This window comes from Acipenser ruthenus, chromosome 19 (assembly GCF_902713425.1).
Source record: "Acipenser ruthenus chromosome 19, fAciRut3.2 maternal haplotype, whole genome shotgun sequence".
NCBI lineage: Eukaryota > Metazoa > Chordata > Actinopteri > Acipenseriformes > Acipenseridae > Acipenser > Acipenser ruthenus.
In genome coordinates, this window is record NC_081207.1 from 23,135,463 (window position 1) to 23,154,425 (window position 18,963).

The 18,963-nt window shown below is 38.1% G+C and overlaps 1 protein-coding gene across 3 annotated transcripts in view; it reads right to left on the reverse strand.

Moving 5' to 3' along the window:
- The window catches only part of gse1b (Gse1 coiled-coil protein b), a 255,712-nt gene that overhangs the window by 180,434 nt on the left and 56,315 nt on the right, over positions 1 to 18,963 (reverse strand). The window contains exon 1 of one of the 3 annotated variants that reach the window (XM_058992649.1): positions 15,434 to 15,448. The exons of the other annotated variants lie outside the window; for them this stretch is intronic. The gene's annotated coding sequence lies outside the window, so the exon portion shown is untranslated. Of the gene's footprint in view, positions 1 to 15,433; positions 15,449 to 18,963 lie in introns of those variants that run through there. 3 annotated transcript variants of the gene reach the window in all.

Genomic DNA, 18,963 nt, shown 5'->3' on the forward strand with positions numbered 1-18,963 from the left:
ATTTCCTAACAGTATTCACCTCTTATTCTATTAGTGCCCTCCAAACCCTGTAAAGAGCTCCAGTTGTAAATCCACTGAGAAGCAGTACCAATAGATATCCTGATAGCACTTTGAACAGCTACTGTAGTACTTCCATAGAAATGAAAATAAGAGATTCGACAATACATTTCCAGTTTGTATTGGTTCCTATTGCTGTGATATTGGTTCATACTATTACCAGTGTGCTGCTAATGGTCCTAAAGGCAATATAATGGCTTTATAATCCTATTGGGATATTTCAAAACTACAAAAGCCCTACGATTTATCATCACCAGTCCATTGTAACTGCTTGTTAAGATCACTAGAAAGACACACTGAGTGCATTTAGATTGCAGTCTAACACCACTCACACGAAGTGGCTGGTATCTGCAGTTCATATCATTAAAACGCTCCAGGTTAACATCACCAGGTCTAAGCTGTAACTAGTTATAGTGCTGCATAATCTGCTCTTACGATGCTATAAATCTCTGCAGTAACCGTTTGTCCCAATTTAATGCACTTTAGCTGCCTTTACAAATAGAAGTCGCCTTTTGTACCAATTGCCCCAAGGCCTATTAAATTCACTGCCAACCCCAATCCCTCTTAAGCTTTACATTAGCCTTTTCCACCCCTTAGCAATAAATAAAGGCCTGCATTGCCATGCAGAAACCGAAACTGCCACCTATCGTGGTTCCTAAATGAAACAGCAAGACCAGAGAGCTCTGGATTAGTGACAATAGGCATGCCATTTTAGCAATGGCATACGGAGGGGTTTGCGCCAGCATTACGGTGGCTTGATTGGTTACAGTGACATGTTTTTGCTGCTCACAATAGCAACAGCTGTTCAGAGGAGCCCACCACGATGCAGAGTGAGTTTGAGAAGTCTCATTCCAGCTTTTTGATGACAGGTGTTGGTTTCCCCATCCAGCGTTACTAGAAATGACAGTCAGACTATTAGACACAAACAAACAACAGCAGTTGCAAAGAGCTGCTGTTTAAACTCACGAAGGCTGCAGAAAATTACAGTTTGATGGCACGGTAGCTGAAATTACAGTACATCAGGAAGAAAAACACAGAACTTTCCAATATTGACAGGTACTTTCACAATTTCTTAAAGATGCATGACACAGCAGTCCTTTTTTCCTAGTTGTAACTGCATTCTAGGATTACTCTCCAAGTTTTTGGGCACCTTGTCTCTGACTAGACAAGAACCGACAATCATGCTCTTTCCCAAAATCTTTGCTACTTCCCATTTTACAGGTAACAGCTAACTGATCTAGGCTTTATATAATACACCATTGAAAATATGACATATACTGTGTAGCAATAGGGACTGAACGCATCACCCAAGGAACGCATCATAAAAGGAACCTAAAGGCCTGGTCACACAGGCGACATTTGTTGTCGGCAACAAGGGGGCTACAGATGCACCCCAGCAACACACCGGTGACATGTCTCCCACTTACGACGATGTTTTATTTTTCAGGCAAGACGAGGGCAACATTTTCAATACCAGCCAATCAAATTTGTTAGTAGTGTCACATGATGATAAGGCTAGACCATAATGTCAGACAGTCAGCATATGATAAATTCTGATTCCTGCATTTCATCCAATTAATTATAGTCTATAGATCTGCAAACAGTGTGTATGTGGATAAGCAAATGTTAATGTCCATGATTGCAATAACATATTAAAGCTACGAATCTATCTTACAATAATAATATGCCACATGTGGCATATTTTTAAAAATATTAAAAAATGTTTTATTTTTAATTAATTTGCCATGTATGCAGTATACCTGTCATTCCTACATTAACCCCCAATCATAACATCTTTCATTTTAACAGTAAACTGACATTTAATAAAAACAAAACAAAACAAAAACCTCAGGTCTGCTTTCTTGCTCTCGAAAGCCTAGAACTAAAAGTACAGTATTGAAAACACTGTTTATGAATACTGATATTTATTACGTTTGGCATATTAAATATGTAGACCTACTAACTAAATAATTCTTCTCATGTACACCTTTTTATTTAAGAAGAAACTACAGGTTTGTTAATGCAATTAATTGGTACATTTTTATATCGTAGCTTCGCAGCATGTTTACCTCTTGTGACAAAAATGTGCATTATGATTGGGTTGCATTACATTGTTGCCTGTGTGTTGCCAGCTTGTCGACAGATGCTTGCCTCTCGTGTGACCAGCACAAACTGCAAGACAACACGCAGGAAACAAATGTGTTCCTCTTGTTGCCGTCGACAAAAGTTGCCCGTGTGACCAGGCCTTAAGGAATAAAATCCTGTCTCAGATCACAAGTGGATTACTATCTCACTTGTTCCAGGATAACAAACACTAAACAGTTAGACAAAGCTGCTGTTCTTTCTGAAAAGAATCCAAGGAGTGCTGAGAAGGAACTGCTCCCCTCCAGTCAGTGAAGGGTGGTCCCTGCAGCTCAAGGGACGAGAGCAGGGGGGCACAGTGATGGAATAATTGGAATGCCCAATTATTATTTTTCTCCTTCACCACGGCGATTCCCCACACACCTAAGGGACCAGAGGCTCAGTGGGCGTCCTCCGATCCCACGAGCCAATCGCCATCTTATTACACCCAGGAACTTGAGAGCGGATGTCCGCAAGCTACCGGCCTCTGCAGGTCAAAGACCAGCCCAGCAAATCTCTACTCCCAAGCTCACTTGGCCTGCAAGTGTCGTCGCAAGCCGGATCCCACCTCCCCAACCTCGGGAGCACCAAAGCCAATGTGGTGCCCCCCCCCCCCCCAGTCCCCAGCGAAGACCAACTGCCTCGCACAACAAGGATCCAAACTTGCGATCTCTGGTTGTATGACTCACCCTGCACGCCTCGCGGCAGTGCTTTTACCAGGTGAGCCATTCAGGGACCCCCTCATGCTGTATATTCTAATACACTCAAACTGAATTAATAAAACTAATTTAATCCTTGACTGATATGAAATGCATATTTAGTGTAATCCCGAACAAGCTACAGATGTTGAAACATCACAGATAATTCCCAACAGGCCCTATTTATCTTTCCACTGAGGGAAAAAAAATAGAGAAAAGCAGCATCACAAGCAAGCTGCTAAAACATCTTGGGTTTTGTTTGTTAGAAAAAAAAAAAGATTTCAAGTTTGCCAAATGGGTTAACAGGAGACAGTCAATGAGCAAGTAAAATGGGCTAATTGAGAATACTTGTTTGTATAATTGTTTTCTTCATAACTGGTTTTCAAAATTCGATTTTTTATTTAGCATATAGAGCCAGCCAGTGGTCAAACGTAACAGTGTTTTTTTGTTTTTTTTTTTTAATAGGATTTTAAGTATCCAGTTCATATTCCTCCCCTTTTACAATAATGCACCTCCCTGGATTGTCCTACTACTAGTACTGAATTGATAACGCACACTAAAGAAAACAGCTAGCTGTCTGCCCAATACCAAGCTCAACCTCGTGCTAGGCGTTTCTCATATGACTTCACCACTGAGACCCCCTACCATCACCCTTGAGCTGGAGAGACCACCATTCACTTGCTTGAGGAGCACAGTTCGTTCTCCACACTCAGTTAATCCTGGTGTCTTTTCAGCTAAGATTTGTCTAAAGTAGTTTTCTTATCCTGTACGTCAGACAAGTTTGAAGTAGTCGGGTCTAGTCAAATTTAAGCTCAGATACTGGAAAGAGGGTTATAGTCAAATCGTGCCCAGTTGTTTTATGGCTATTATTCTTAAATAAATAAATCTTTGTTTATGGAGGTGACCTTCCAAACCTGCAAACTCACTTGCATGTATAATTTCATATTTGTACTATAAACTCTGGGCATGTTAATGTGACCTCCACCATACAAAGTGTCTCAATAAGAAATGGGATGGGAGACCTGGTGGAATGACACTATGCTCTCTCTCGTGTTAAAGAAGACAATATCTGGGATACTATCATGTGGCGCAGTTATGTCTCTTTTGGTAATGCTAATCAACCATTGCTGGAGCTCGACAACAGAATCAACGCTAGATGTCTTCTGAACATCACTCCCCCACTGAGACCACTGCTGGAGTCACATTGTGCAGCCTGACAAACCTCCAGTTCAGCCACATGAGAGAGATCCTGACAAAGAAGGAGGACCTTTGATTTACTGCATCCAGCATGAAAGGTTTAGCTCCCCTTCAAACCCTGTAACAAAGCAGGCTATCAGTACCGTTTCCTTCAAGAGACAGGGGACTGTTTTACAACCCTTTGATGTTTTCACAGAGAAACAACACTTTCCATCTTTAGTTAATTGGAAACCAAATTCACTTGTAACACATTTTACAATTAAAAGACCAAAAACATTTTCAAAACACCAACCAACATAATCAACACTCGAAAGAAAAGCCTTCGTTAAGAAGTGTATGTGTTAATAGATTTCAATATGTTGCCATTAAAATACAGTTATCCCCTGGCCTATTGTAAGATTATATATAGCTGTGATGCCTTTTCGCAGGCATACTTACTCAGAGGTGCATCATTACTGTAATCCATAGATTAAGCACACACCATCTGTACTATGAGAATATAATAAAGGATAATACCAGGGGCATACTTTCTCATTTATAATGTATAATATTATATACACACTGAAGAGCGCAGATGCAATATTGGCTACAATATAATGAGGACCCTAGGGTTACATAACGAAACATGTCAGTCTGAATGTGCAACATCGTTGCCGGTGCCTGTAATCTCAATTTATATAAATGCTGTCCAGGATATCACATGTTTTTCCACACAATGATCCCTATTCACAAAGCATGAATGAGTTTTGTTTTTTTTCCAAAGCCATTTTTTAATGAATAATATATAGTTTGATATTCATGAAACGGTTCTAGAGTTTTGTTAAGGAAATCATCTTCCAAATGTATTTTATTTATAAGAAACAGAGACAGTGTGGAGTAGTGGTTAGGACTCTGGACTCTTGACTGGAGGGTCGTGGGTTCAATCCCAGGTGGGGACACTGCTGCTGTACCCTTGAGCAAGGTGCTTTAACTAGATTGCTCCAGTAAAAACCCAACTGTATAAATGGGTAATTGTATGTAAAAAATAATGTGATATCTTGTAATAATTGTAAGTCGCCCTGGATAAGGGCGTCTGCTAAGAAATAAATAATAATAATAATAAACAGGCTGGGGGAAAAAAAATACATTCGTTTAGTAGCTTTGCCCATAGGGTTCCGCTAAATACTTCCAGCACAGCTCTATCTTTGCACATTAAACCAGTGCACACCCAGTCCCATCATCTTGGACTACATTAATCTATCTTAATAAATGTGTATAACATCAACAGGTTATTGGATTATATTGAGGGTGTTAGCTCTAAATTACATCTCTCTACCTGATAGGTAAGGGACAAAAATGATTGCTTAACATTACTCATTTGTTAATTTGTGTTAATTTACTATTTGTAAGGGTGGTATTGCAGGCTAGTTCACTAGATTATCATGCATTTCACCTGGGTTTGAATCTGGTTCGAGTCACTGAAATTGGCCCCCAGTGGACACATCACCACACAGTTTGGTACAAAGCATCACAATTGTCAGTCTGCTTGTGAGAGGCCCATGTTTGAATGGCAGGGTCTGTCAAGGTCAGTATTGAGGTGTGCTCGCTGGGCTATTAGTGAAGGGTTCTCAAGACACCTGCCCACACTGTGCCTGACTGCAGGCAGTGTCACTGTGCCATTGAGCACTGTATTCACAACTAAGAGTTAAAGACAGTATAATAACTAGGACAAGAACTAGATTAATCAAGTAAAACAAAGTAGCACTTTATAGATTACAGGGAATAATTACATTGTAATAGCAGGGTAATTAGCAATGATTCCTACTTGGAAATGGTAACAACATTATGTTATCTGGTGTAATTACATGGTAACATCATTGTACAGGTTGTTTCTATATAATTATACAGTTTTTCCACCAGCAGTTATGTAAGAGCAGTTACTGTATTACCATTTCATTGCATGGTTATGTATTCCCTGTGATTTAAAGACCTATTAACAAAAACCTTAAAGTTGTGAACTGAGTTGGTAGCTGTGAATGACAATATTGCAATTCAATGTGCCGCCACATTACACTTAAACCTCCAGACTGGAAGAATTGTGTTGAAAATAATGATGCACATGTTATCCCCAAAGTATCTCAGCTATGACCCAAAAGCCTTTAAATCAGAGGTAGTGCTGTACCTACATCTTCCATAAAATGTATTGCAAGGAGCCTGTCTTTGTAATTGCTGCTTTCTAATTTCTAGGATTTGCAGAATGAGGAATAACACATTCATGCAATCAGTGGTTTTACTTTATGGATGACTGCGGCTCACTCCGGATCCCACGCATATCCAGTGATGTCTTGGCCAGTGTTATTTATTTATTTTAAATGTGGGTTATTGCAAAAGCCAAGCCCAGTACTGACTCGAGAATTACTTTCAAGTGTGATCACATTTAACGTTTATATTGAATACAATGCTTGAATCAACACTGCATTTGGAAAGGCAGTGAAAGCTAATTGGTAAAGTTCCATTCTCAACAGGTAACTTCTCAGTTCTCACACCCAAAGAATTATCCACTAAATATCTAAGTTGCAGAGCAATTACAATGAGCAGAATGAAAGATTTAAACAGCAGGGCCCGTTCTCAATGCCTACTAAAGGATTTGCCAGCTTGGCACAACTTCTGTGAGAATGCCAATTTGAAAGGGTCAGTCATGACAGTAGACCCCCCAGTAGTTTGTGCAGTTAGAAGCAAATGGTGACTGATAGGGGAAGAGGGAAGCTACAGAAGCTTCATTGCAGCATCTGCACTGAGCCAATTAACGTACCAATGTCAAGTACAACAATGCGATGTAAATCTGCAGTTACAATGTCTTGATAGCAATGTTCAGGTCTAAGTTACTTTATAGTGTATTTAAACTGTTGGGAACAGTTGCATTTGCTTATCACAATGAACCATCCCATTCTGCCACCCTCACTTGGCTCTGGAATTCAAAGCTCCAGCCCTCATCAAAACCATTCAGCTAAAAGCAAAAAAAAAAAGCACATTTACCAGTGCATCTGATTTGAATAGACTTGCAATGCCATATTACTCAAGTGTTGTTGCTGAAACTTGAGGAGGTACAAGACTGCACAGGATTTCTGGATTCCTATGTGAAGCAATTATCACGGACACAGAGAAGCACAAAGGAAGCAGACTGTATGAGATTCAAAACAACACATTTAGCATACTTGATCATAACAGTTATTTTACTTTATGAGACTTAACTATGCTTTTATTATGGTGTATTGGGTATAGTATCAGTCCTTAAAAAAATATTTAGCAGTGTGTATAATATGCATAATCCAAGTCATAATGTATACGCTTTTCAAATCCTTTTCAAATCCTGATGTTCTGACAATTTTATAGTAAAAATTAGTTGTAGGCTTACATACAACAGAATAAGCATCTTCAACATTTCCGGACAGGAACTGTGTAAGTATTCTGTGTAGAACACTGCACTCTTTTAGAAGCCAAGTTTAACAACAAGCTTTATGTACGTACAAGAAACAGCTCTTCTCTGTGTGACTCTTGGGAATCACATATTGCTGTGACAGAAAGTGACAAGTGGTAAAATCCAGCAAGGAACAAAAGTGGCACACCATCTGTAAGGTAGCTTCACACACAGATGTCATGTTGTCACTTCTGTCTTTCACAAACCGCTTGCCACCTTTCTCATTAGGAGGCATCAGCCAGAAACTTCACAGCTGTGTGAAGTGGATGAGAGGCTCGCTGGCTTGAACTTCCAGTGGCGAAATTAGACCCTTAAGGGTTTTGCAGTGTGTAAGGGATACAACAAGAGAAGACAAATGGTGCCCATATCAGACAATTACAAGGGTTACAGCTTTTGAAATAATTCCATAAATCACAACTTTTTATTTGCTATGTAGGCACCCCATGTGCAGTTTTGAAAAAAACACATGCTAACACAAACTTAATTAAAAGGTTAATTAAGCTCTTAGTTTTCAGGTGGTCTGTTACACTTGGACTTCCTAGGTCTTCGGGGTCAAAGCATGAAACTGGCCGAAAATAAATGTCAGTCATTAAGGGGAAACAGCTGCTTAGGAAAGAAGGATTTGTAGGGGTGGAGAGAATTTCATTCATCAAATTACATAGGCTGCTGGAAAGTAATTTATACAAACATGACCTAGTTGGTACCCAATAACTTTTATACTGGATATGTACGGATACTATATTGCAAATAAAAGGTGTGCAAATGATTCATTGAATTATTTCAGTTGTCACAACCCCTTGTTTTCCTAATGAAAAGACAGCCAACAGTCCTGTATGAAGCTGCAGCTGTGTATATATAAGTACAGGGAGTGGAGCCAGGCAATGGCACAGCAACCTCCACTTACTGAAGGATTTGCACCTGTTAGTAATCTCTAGTTGGCATACACTCTAATGCAATTTGAAGGATTATTGAGAATTCTCTTAAACTAACAGCATGACCTGTACTTAAGTTTTTTTTTATTTTTTCTATACTGCTTGGCTCAGTGTATTAACAGTATTTCTATTTTTTTCTGCAGGATGTCATTTGTAACTGACCCTGCTTCTGTTATTGACATTATAATTATTATGGACATACAATTCCATGTCCGGAGAACATTTTTGTAGCTTAAACTGTGCAAGAATAAATAGCTTCCAATGTCATTGTAATTGTTTTTCCCTTACTGTTTTTTAGTGTTGGCAATCATTCTGAGTTGTACAAACTGTAGATACTCACAGTAAAATCGGATGTGTATGGAAAGCAATATAAAACAGCTGCAGTGCATACCCCAAGCGGTTAGTTTTTAAACTTCAGAAATGTAGCTTTTGTATGCCCTTAATCGTTTCCTTTCTTGAAACCTGAGCTGCTCATTTTCAGTATTAACGTTTCAAAATGAGAAGTCTCAACCATGCCTCCCTGTGACAGCAGCTTCAAGAGTAAATTAAAAAGGGTTTAAAAATGAATAAATAAACAAACAGAACTGACATTTAATTTGAACATGGTGACGCTCTTAAATGATGTCATAGGTTCTGCAGAGTGCTTTCGATTCAAAGGGAATTGTTGGCTTTTAACTGGCCAGTTATCATCATGCATGTTTTGCCTCATCTCAATTTAAAACTTTTAAACCTCAAAATCAACAGATCGAAGAATTGTAACAAGAGGTTTTTTTTTTTTTAAACCCTACCTAAAGACGTTCCACACTATTGTTATGCTTATGTGTTTATAATGTGGATCTGCATCGGCCACTCAAAACTTACCTGTCTACAGATTAAAAAGCGACAATTTGTTTTTAATTGATTTTAATTGTGTGATTTAAAAGTTTGACCGGCTTTCAATTGAAATGTGTCGGTTCAGTGAGACCTTAAAGGAAAATTATTCGGAACCGCTGTATTCGTCCCATCCCTAATATAGATACACATCTTTGGCTATTAAACCTGGAATTAAAAATAAATAAAAATGTTACCCCTGTTGACAGATGTGTTGCTGCCTGTAACATGCTTTGACCTTGAAGATCTTGCTGAGGTGAAATGACATAGGAAGTGAAACAGTAACTGACTACCTGAAATTGAGTCATGCAAACCGAGAACTTTCTTAAACCTAATATACACCTGTTACCATGCTTGCTATAACATGTTTTGTTTTTTTTGCATCTATATATCCAATGGAAGTGAATAACAGGTCAGAATTTTGAAATTATTAATACTATAAATAACTCTAAGTGATCTTCCTCTTTCTGTAAAGAAAGATCCTTTTGGTTCTCATAGCTTCCCAATTACTTTAAAACCTGAAATCTGAAAGCTGCTAGCATTACTGTAATATAGATATTGTGGGATTTCACAATCTTTTCACAATTTACTGTTTGTTCCCTGTATAACTTCTAGAGCCACCAACAATGCTATAATTCAACTGAGCCCACAACGATATACAGCAGGAAGGCTCAGACACTTCAAAGAGAAATCCCTTTTTAGTTGTCTGTGGTGATGGCATAATCAGTCACATAGAAAGTGTTTATTGAATCCCATCCCTGCCGGTCATAAATATTTTGCTTATAAAGCCTGTCAGCAAGAACAGTACATGCCGAAGAGACAAACTGATTAGAACTGTCACATTACATAAATTACAAACATAAGCGTGAATCAGTTTTTTGTTGTGTGCACAGGACCTGATGTTAGCTAGCTGTGGTACTCTGGGCACAGACTAAAGGCCTCCGTGTCAATGTCTTATCGGGTCGGTCTAGTGTGAGATGGGCTTAAGGGAGTTAGGAATAGCCGCTGTTAAAATAGTGAAGACATTGATACATCTGTATATGTTATCATTTAACCTAAATGAGAACCTATGGTGGGTTATATTTAATTTCCACAGGGAACCTGGAAGACAGCAGTGCACACAATAACACAGACTGTTACAAATAAGTGACAGTCATATTTTTTAAATTACAAAAACAAAGAAACATCACCAGCTACAGTTACAAGTGAGTTTAAATAATCATGGGTGCCTTGTTTAAAGTTAGTCAATTTACAGTAGACAATGGAAATAGTCTCAAGAAAGCAGGACATTTATTCTGTATGAGAGGCCTGAAAAGCAAACCTATCCAACCTAGCGTCCAATCAATTACTTCCAGGGTCCAGTTTATAGCAGGCGGCTTGACTGGCTGCTGAGCAAGTTATTGCAGTTTGAAACAGCAGGCCACACTGAGCTTGGTAGTTCAGTATTGAAATAAAACAGTGGTTTGGTTTCTTCAGGCTCAATAATAAAGTAAATACATTTGTTACAATAAAACAAAAACAAAAAACGACAAGGCGAATGTGTTCCTATTATTTCATTTCCTAACAGGTTCAAGTTCTCTCTTAATGAAGCCAAGGCATTTTTTGCCCTGCATTCTGTCAGAAGAATCATAAATTTAATCTTCCAGGGCACACTGCTGAAATACACATTTTAAAAATGAACAGAACATCTTGCTGCCAACACAATGAAAAAAGAGTTTGGATTGCCTAGAGATACCGAAGTACTGTACAACCCCTTTAGAGCAAATTGCACCAGTGATTAATAGATTAAATAAGACCCTGCAGACAAAAGCTTCACTGGCTTTAAGTAATTACCACATTGTCAACTTTCTTCATTAAAGAAGCCAGTGTACAATACAAACCTTCACATGATAAGTGATGGAAGCTCAAAGTCAGGTGTCACACAGGCTACACTCAACAAACTGTTTGACTGCAATAATGATGCCTTTCAATAAAAAAAATGAAAACACCGCCAATCAGGGCTGCTTGTGTACAATAGGGACTAGGCAAAGGCTGTCAGTTCCTATAGGACCAGCACAGCCGTTACATCAGTGGTTTCATTCACTTTTGTTTGAACCAGGAAATAGGGCTTTCACAACTATTCGCACTAATTAACTAGTTTTTGTTGTTTGGGGTTTTTTTTCAGTTGCAAATTTCCTATTACTGCAGCTTCTGCAGAAGGCTGTAAATGAAAAATAAAATACTGAGACTGGCCTAACAACATAAAACAAGTGCAGTTTTACCATACAATATAATTCATTTATGTCTGTTTACTGTGTGCTTCAATAGTTTAGCTTTTCAAGCACTCTACTTTATGAGAAAGTAAACCGTGTTGACTGTTTACATTGTGCAAAGTAGTTTCAGCTGTAGGAACCCAAGCAGGTCACTAGCCTCGCCTCGTCCTATTTTGAAGTGCAAATACTCTGAGAGGAATAAAGCAAACCGTAAAACTAGCAAGAAACAGCCATGTATTGATGTATGTATCTCTCCTTCAAAACAGGGCCCTATTCTCCATCACGATTTTGTATAACTGCCATTTATCAATTTATTTGCCTAACTCCAACATATCTCTGATTATGATAATAATTCATTGACAGCTCTCCGCTTTTAACAGACCTCCATTTAACACCTGTCTCTAGTGTACTGGACTCTCATTTGGTAACTTGCCATCAACAAATTACTATATGGAAGGCCATGGTGGAAGGCAAATAATCCTAAATAATGTTGTTCCTTTAGGCTTTCCAGAGCTAATGTATAGTATGCAGCTAAGTTTGCACTCAGCAGCCTCTGCAATCATTAGGGCTGTCAGTGGAACCTCAGTGCAAGCACTTACCTCATCAAACGACGACTTGGGGGAATAGGATTAATGTTCTGTTAATTGCTTTGTGCAAACCTGAAGACAAGTGCAGTGGCCTGAACTCTAGCTGATACTATTTATACAAAGCACACACTCTGTATATGTGAAGCATTTAAGGATGACACCTGTTGTGATGGTTTTGACATCAAAGCAGCAGCATATCACAAGGCACTTTGCATTGTTGATTGAAACCACAGTCTAAAAACACTTGAGAAATGCAAATCTGTCTCCTTCTCTCTCTGTTTCTCTCTCTTAAAAATGCAAATTAAAGACTTGTCTCGCCCCAGCACTCTGTGCGTCAAACACAAGAAGCCCCTGCCATATAAGCGTGCAAATCACGAAGATCTGCGGTCACGCATCACAGAGCAACCTGTAGCTTCATAACCAGCACAATGAAGCTTTTCAACACAGACGGCAAGTGCAAAGACACATTTTCTGAAAGCAATACAACAATTGTAATGGTATAAACTGAGCAAGAATCAACTTAGTTGCTTCATTATTTCTTGCTAGTTTTATACCATATAAATCTAAAATTATTTTATTTTCCTCTTGGAACTCATTTAAAAATCATAGCTATTTTTTAAAATATTTTTATGCTTTCTTTAGTTTGTAAAACATATGGAAAATGCCAGTTGTCAAGAATGAAAGACCACAGCTAGAAAGAGAAGCAAAACACACAAACATCTATTAAATATCCTCAACTTGTTCTATAAAGTGTTTTTGTCATGACAGTGCAGTGAAAGAAAACATGCTTCAATTTTTCCAAAGCTGATCCAAGTTTTTATAATTTTTTTTTTTTTAAAAACACAACAACAACAACAACAACATTAAACCTCTAACTACTATAAAACAAGCATAGACTATTGGGTTTGTAATTAAACTAATATGCTGTACAATATACTGTTGTCATAGTCAGCAACTACCGCCAACATACCAGATTTTTGGTGCAATCCTTCTTTTGAAATGTGTATTGAATTTATCCCATATCAGAGTTAATCGTGCACAGTCTAGTCATTTTGCAGTTTTCCATGTATATGGTTTACTATGGTTTCCATGGTTAACTATGTTTTTACAATATTCCCCTGCTCTTTACCATGTTTCCAGTATGCTTTAATGCTTTTACTATAGTACTACATACCAAAGAAAACATTAAAGGGGAGAGCAATCCTTTTAGCTGCACATAATTTACAAAGAGGCTGTCTGTGACTGATGCTTTATGTACACTGGAAAACAGTTTGGATTTCACTACCATTCTCTACCTGGTTGAAACATAAACCCGGACTTATAATGGTACCGAGACAAGAGCTGAGACCAGAGAAACTGGAATACCTCATTACAGGTGAACATCAATAATGAGTAATGGCAAACGTTATGGATGAATGAGTAAACCGCAAGAACAATCACAGTCTAAATGTTTTTCATCTCTGATTTAATACTTGTTTTTAAAGTATTACTTGGTTGTCAAAGGAGGCGCTGACAACTACTGCTGTCGATTACCTTGACAGTGTAACAGGCAGCATTTAATGATGCACTACCATGACCGATGACCGATGACCTGGCTCTTTTGCATAGTGGTTAAGATGTTTACTTGGTGTGCATTGTTGTCGGTTCATGCTAACCCTGTTACAGAAGGACACCCATGTAAATAATTCAAATAAATTCAATAAAAACAACGCATCCCTGGGGGTGTAATGTAAGGGAAATGGCAGGAAGGAATCTATTGCAAACATGAGTTAAAATGGATATGTGAAAAAGATCTGTATCATTGATATGGCCAGTGGTTAAAACAATGTTGTAATGACATTTCCTAGAAAACATTGAAAAATGTAACTTAATTGAGAAAATCACAGAATACATTTAGTATTTGTTAACCAAATGGAAAGTGTTCTGCCTCTATAGCATGATCTACATATGGCAGCCATATTAGGCTAGAGATCAATATCATGGTCACCAACACATTCAGCATACAGAATAACCCTGCAAATATGAAGTCACTCAGATAGTCTGTGAGATACGAGACTTTGTTTGGCAGCTTTGTAAAAAAAAAAAAAAAAAAAAAAAAAAAAAAGAAGAATAATAATAATAATAATAAGGCAGTGTGGAGTAGTGGTTAGGGCTCTGGGCTAGGGGTCGTGGGTTCAATCCCAGGTGGGGAATACTGCTGCTGTACCCTTGAGAAAGGTACTTTACCTAGATTGCTCCAGTAAAAAAAAACAATTGTATAAATGGGTAATTGTATGTAAAAATAATGTGATATCTTGTAACAACTGTAAGTCGCCCTGGATAAGGGCATCTGCTAAGAAAATAAAAATAATAATAATAATAATAATAATAATAATAATAATAATAATAATAATACAATCAAACCTTGAGAATCACTAAAATTAGTAATTCTAATGTGTCAAAGAATAAGCAAAATGAAAAGGTCACTTGACCACAAAAGGTCACACAAGTCAAATTGAAGGGTCGGCATCTCAAATGGTTTTGAAGGTTTATATTGAAATCCACAAATCCAAAGGATTGTCAAAGGAGGAAAACACATTGAAGTTACAAAACATATAAGATTAATGGATATTTTTGTTTTTCAGAAAAAAAATGGTGTTAATGAAATTTTGAGTTTTAGTCTCATCTGATATAAAACGTCTAGTATTAGCAGATGCCAACTTTTATTTCTTGGTTCACTATTCCATTAAAGTAACAACAGACTGCTGAAATCAAAAAACGAGCACATGGCAAGGAAACAGGCATGTCTTTTCAATAATTAAAGAAAATCCAAACAGACAAGACACAACACTCCTTGGAATAAGGTTGATAAAACCCGCAGAACACTAAATGACACATTAAAATAGAAATAAAACAAAGCCGTAGACCTCAAACTGCAGAGCATTGGTCTTTGCTGAAGGGTAGTGAGAACAATGACATAGCATTGTGCAAACTCCCCAGTTTGCTCAGGAGAATTCCATCCCATGGCAACAAGTAGCAGCGATGAGGAGAAACCATTATTACATTGGCACAAGGTAAGAATCCCCATCGTTCATTATCCTGCATTCCCCCCTACCTCAATAAAAACTCCCAAAAGACAAGACAAGGCACAGAGTACAGACAGGGAGGCAGGCAAACAGGCACCTCTGTCACAAGCTATCCAGAGCAGTGAGCTTTAACCACAGAGAAAGCAAAAAGAGAGAATGAGAGGGACAGGGAGAGAACAAAACAGCTTCTATCTCACCTTAAATCAAATTGACTGATTCAGTCCTATCCACACGTGGATCCCCCAGTACACAACACATACACACCTCTGGCTGTTAATCAATAGAGGGGGGCAGGAGAGGAGGCTGAAGTCTTAAAAAGGGAGTCTCGAGGGGGGCTTTCCTGCATGTACTTCCACTGTGGGGCTGTCTTTGAGTCAGAGGCAAATCAGGGGCTGCAAGCCAGAGCTGGCAACAAAGAACGAGTGAAAACAAAAGAAACATATGGCTTGAGCAGCAAAAGCCTGTAAATTAAACATAAAGAGGAGATTAGATAATGAATGTGTATTCACATGCAGAGTTCTGCCTGAGGTGGGCTGTACCACTGTGAAAAAGAGGGAGGATACTCTTTCCAGCTCACTCCCGCACCCTTGCAGATACCTGTTTGGGGTAAGATAAAAATGATGACAACCCTTGTTCAAATATATTTTTTTCTAAAAATCATGCTTTGGTTTGATATATTAAGTTGACCAGTGTGTTTAGAAAGTGAGGAAACAACATCTAACCCTCTGAAATGTAACGTTCCACTCTAAAGTCACCAGCTGCTGTTGGGGCATATGCATAGCTGGATTGCCATGCTTAATAGGATTATCAACCTCTACTCTGTACTGCAACCAGCTTTGGTGACAGCTACTTGTAGAAATGTTGAGGCTAACTTGGCGCTTTCAAAGTATTTATCTGCTGGAAGGGCAATTGGACACCTTTTCCGAAAGGGCAGGGCAAAAAATGGTCTAATGCATGCAAGTAAAATAAAGAAATGCTATTAAAATATAATACAGCATCTTCAATAGCAGGGCTGTACTGTGCATGGCTGCTTTTGTGACAAGCAGGTTAAGATCCCCACTAATACACCTAAGTAACATGGTTTCAGCAACTAGGAAATAAGGCAGGTAAAGCACAGGGCAAGCTGAAACAATTCTTCACATGACGTAGTTTATTTGAAGTATGGTTCTTTGATCTCAAATGGCAATGCAGTGATACTACTATGACAATGCAATCATTCAAAAGGGCAATCGTAGCACAAGGGCAGAGCTACAACTATAATGGCAATGGGTAGAATGGTACTACAGTAAGCACAATGATATGAATCTACACTGGTCATCCATTTCATTACCATATCTGTACAAGTGTGCTATTGTATTGATATTAGCTCCAAATGCAGCTATTTCTATAGCCTGGTAAGTGGTCCTGCTATGATTTTTTTAGGCTAATGGTTTATGAAGCTTTTTTTTTAGATTTACTCAATCAATCAATGTTTTGTATAAAGTCCTTGATATTGGTCAATTAACATTGGTTGTAAAAATACTGGCCACTCTTTTTGTGTAAGAGTTTTGGCACATTTTGTCTAATTTTCAAGTGTGTTTTCATACACCTACTTACTCATGTTGAGCTGTTTCCTCAAGCCAAACCAGAGCCCCAAAAACCTGCCAATCAAATTGTAAAGTTGTCTTTTCAAACGCCTTCCTCTGTTAAACCCGTGTCTGCTGGCCATTGCAGCAGCATAAACATCATCCAGCAAAGATCAAGGATGGTCCTAAAGCAGACTGTAAGATAACGATAATGGACAAGATGGAGAAATGGAAAAACTATTTTCTCTATCTTTTTGTAACATCATACAAAGAAGTACTTCTCTCGCCACAGCAGAGATAATCAAACCTGATGTTCACAGTCAGTCAAAAAGTTCAAAGCGAGAGGGAGAGAGAGCAGCATTTGCATTTCCCTTTAATCACAAAAAGACCAGACTGATCTACTTGAAAATCAATCCATTTTTCATTTGAATCATGCAACACTGTCTGAGGCAGGGACAGTGCTCATCTACTACTATTCCGCTACCTGACTCGCTCAGTGCTTTACCAAAATGATCTTCCATGTCAATCCAGAAATAGCACTGCAGTGCCTATTCGCAACGACAGCTACAATAGCATATGAGCCATTGTGAGAATGGTTATAGTCATTTTTATTTTGACAATTAACTAGAATTACTTGTTGCAGATGTACACATGTTTTTGAGTATGCAGAGTACTTTTAGGTATTCTTAATTACATAATAATTAGAGTAGGCATAATATAATTAAGCATTAAGATACAACAGGGGGTGTGATTAACATTAGATAATCACACCCCTAAAGGCAGTATGAGGCACGAAGCAAATTAGCCTCCATGTTATTGACATAGTGTTTACCTTTAGTTGCTAGTGCTGTAGTTTATATTTACTTTCAATATTTCATGAGATTCATCCACAGCATACAGGACTAATACAAATCATATTAATGTATCAAATAGTCTAGCTAAATGTGCTGTTGTCTGTACTGTACTTTTTCCTATGCACCAGGATTTTTACTGGTATACGTACATCCGTTCGGAATTTATCAATATGCACACAACACTAGTATCTTGATGTTTAGTTTGTTTACAAAGCCTACAAGGTTACTTTGCTTCGGCTTTCTGTCATATCTTCAAAGGATAAAAATCCCTGTGTGCAGCTACAAGTTTCAAATGGGCAGCACATTTGTTCTTTCCTAAAGAATACAAAAATACAAAATCGACACCATTGAGAAAAATCTGACTTGATCTTTCCTCTTCTCTCGAGACACAGAACCCTATGGACATCACTTAAATGGCAAAAATACTGCTAATGCAAACCAAATCAGATACAACAAAGAGAGCTGTGGCTTTGAAAGCAGGGCTGTACAATCTCAAGTGACACACGTACTGTGCTGCAGAAGATACAGTGACTTCTGTTTGCTAAATAATAGTAAAAGCAACAGGATCATAATACCTATTGTACTAAACAAAGGCTTTGGCAGGTAACCTCCTAACTATCTGATTGGCCAAAGCATATGTAAAACGGACAAGTAATTGCCAATAGTGTTGCATGAGTATGTTGTGGAGATGCAGCAGGTGTACTAGTACAAAATGGCACTGGTGGTTTAGTGCTCTAAGGTGGTATAAACAGCATGAAAAGTGCTGAACGAAATCGTGGATATATTAATAGGAAATAAATTAGGAATCAGGAAACTGAACTGTGCAGTAAACAAGGACTATGCAGTTAACTGGATGTAACATTGGTTGGAACCAAAGATTTATTGATGTTTAAAAGGTAGCTGCTGAAGATTGTGACATCTGAAAAGACTAAGGTCACTGACCCTGAATAGCACTAATATTGGACTATAGGTAGTCTAATCCTGATCTGTGAAACCAGCTGATAAGAAACTAAGTAAATATTAGGCAAACGCTTCTGCAAAATGTCTTCATCAAGTTGAATTTTTGGATGGCATTTGAAAGATGTTAATGACATTTGAAAGTCCCATGCAATACCATCTGTCAGTACTACACTTAACTATATCTCTATCCTGCACACATAGAGCCTTTGAAAAATAAAAAAAAAACTAGCAAGATACACAGAATAATAAATGATCTGTTCCTTCCTGGTTGCAGTGTTTTTCTTGCTAGTTGTTCACCATTATAATTGCTTTATTCCTCTCAGTAAATTAACCTTGCTTCAAAATATG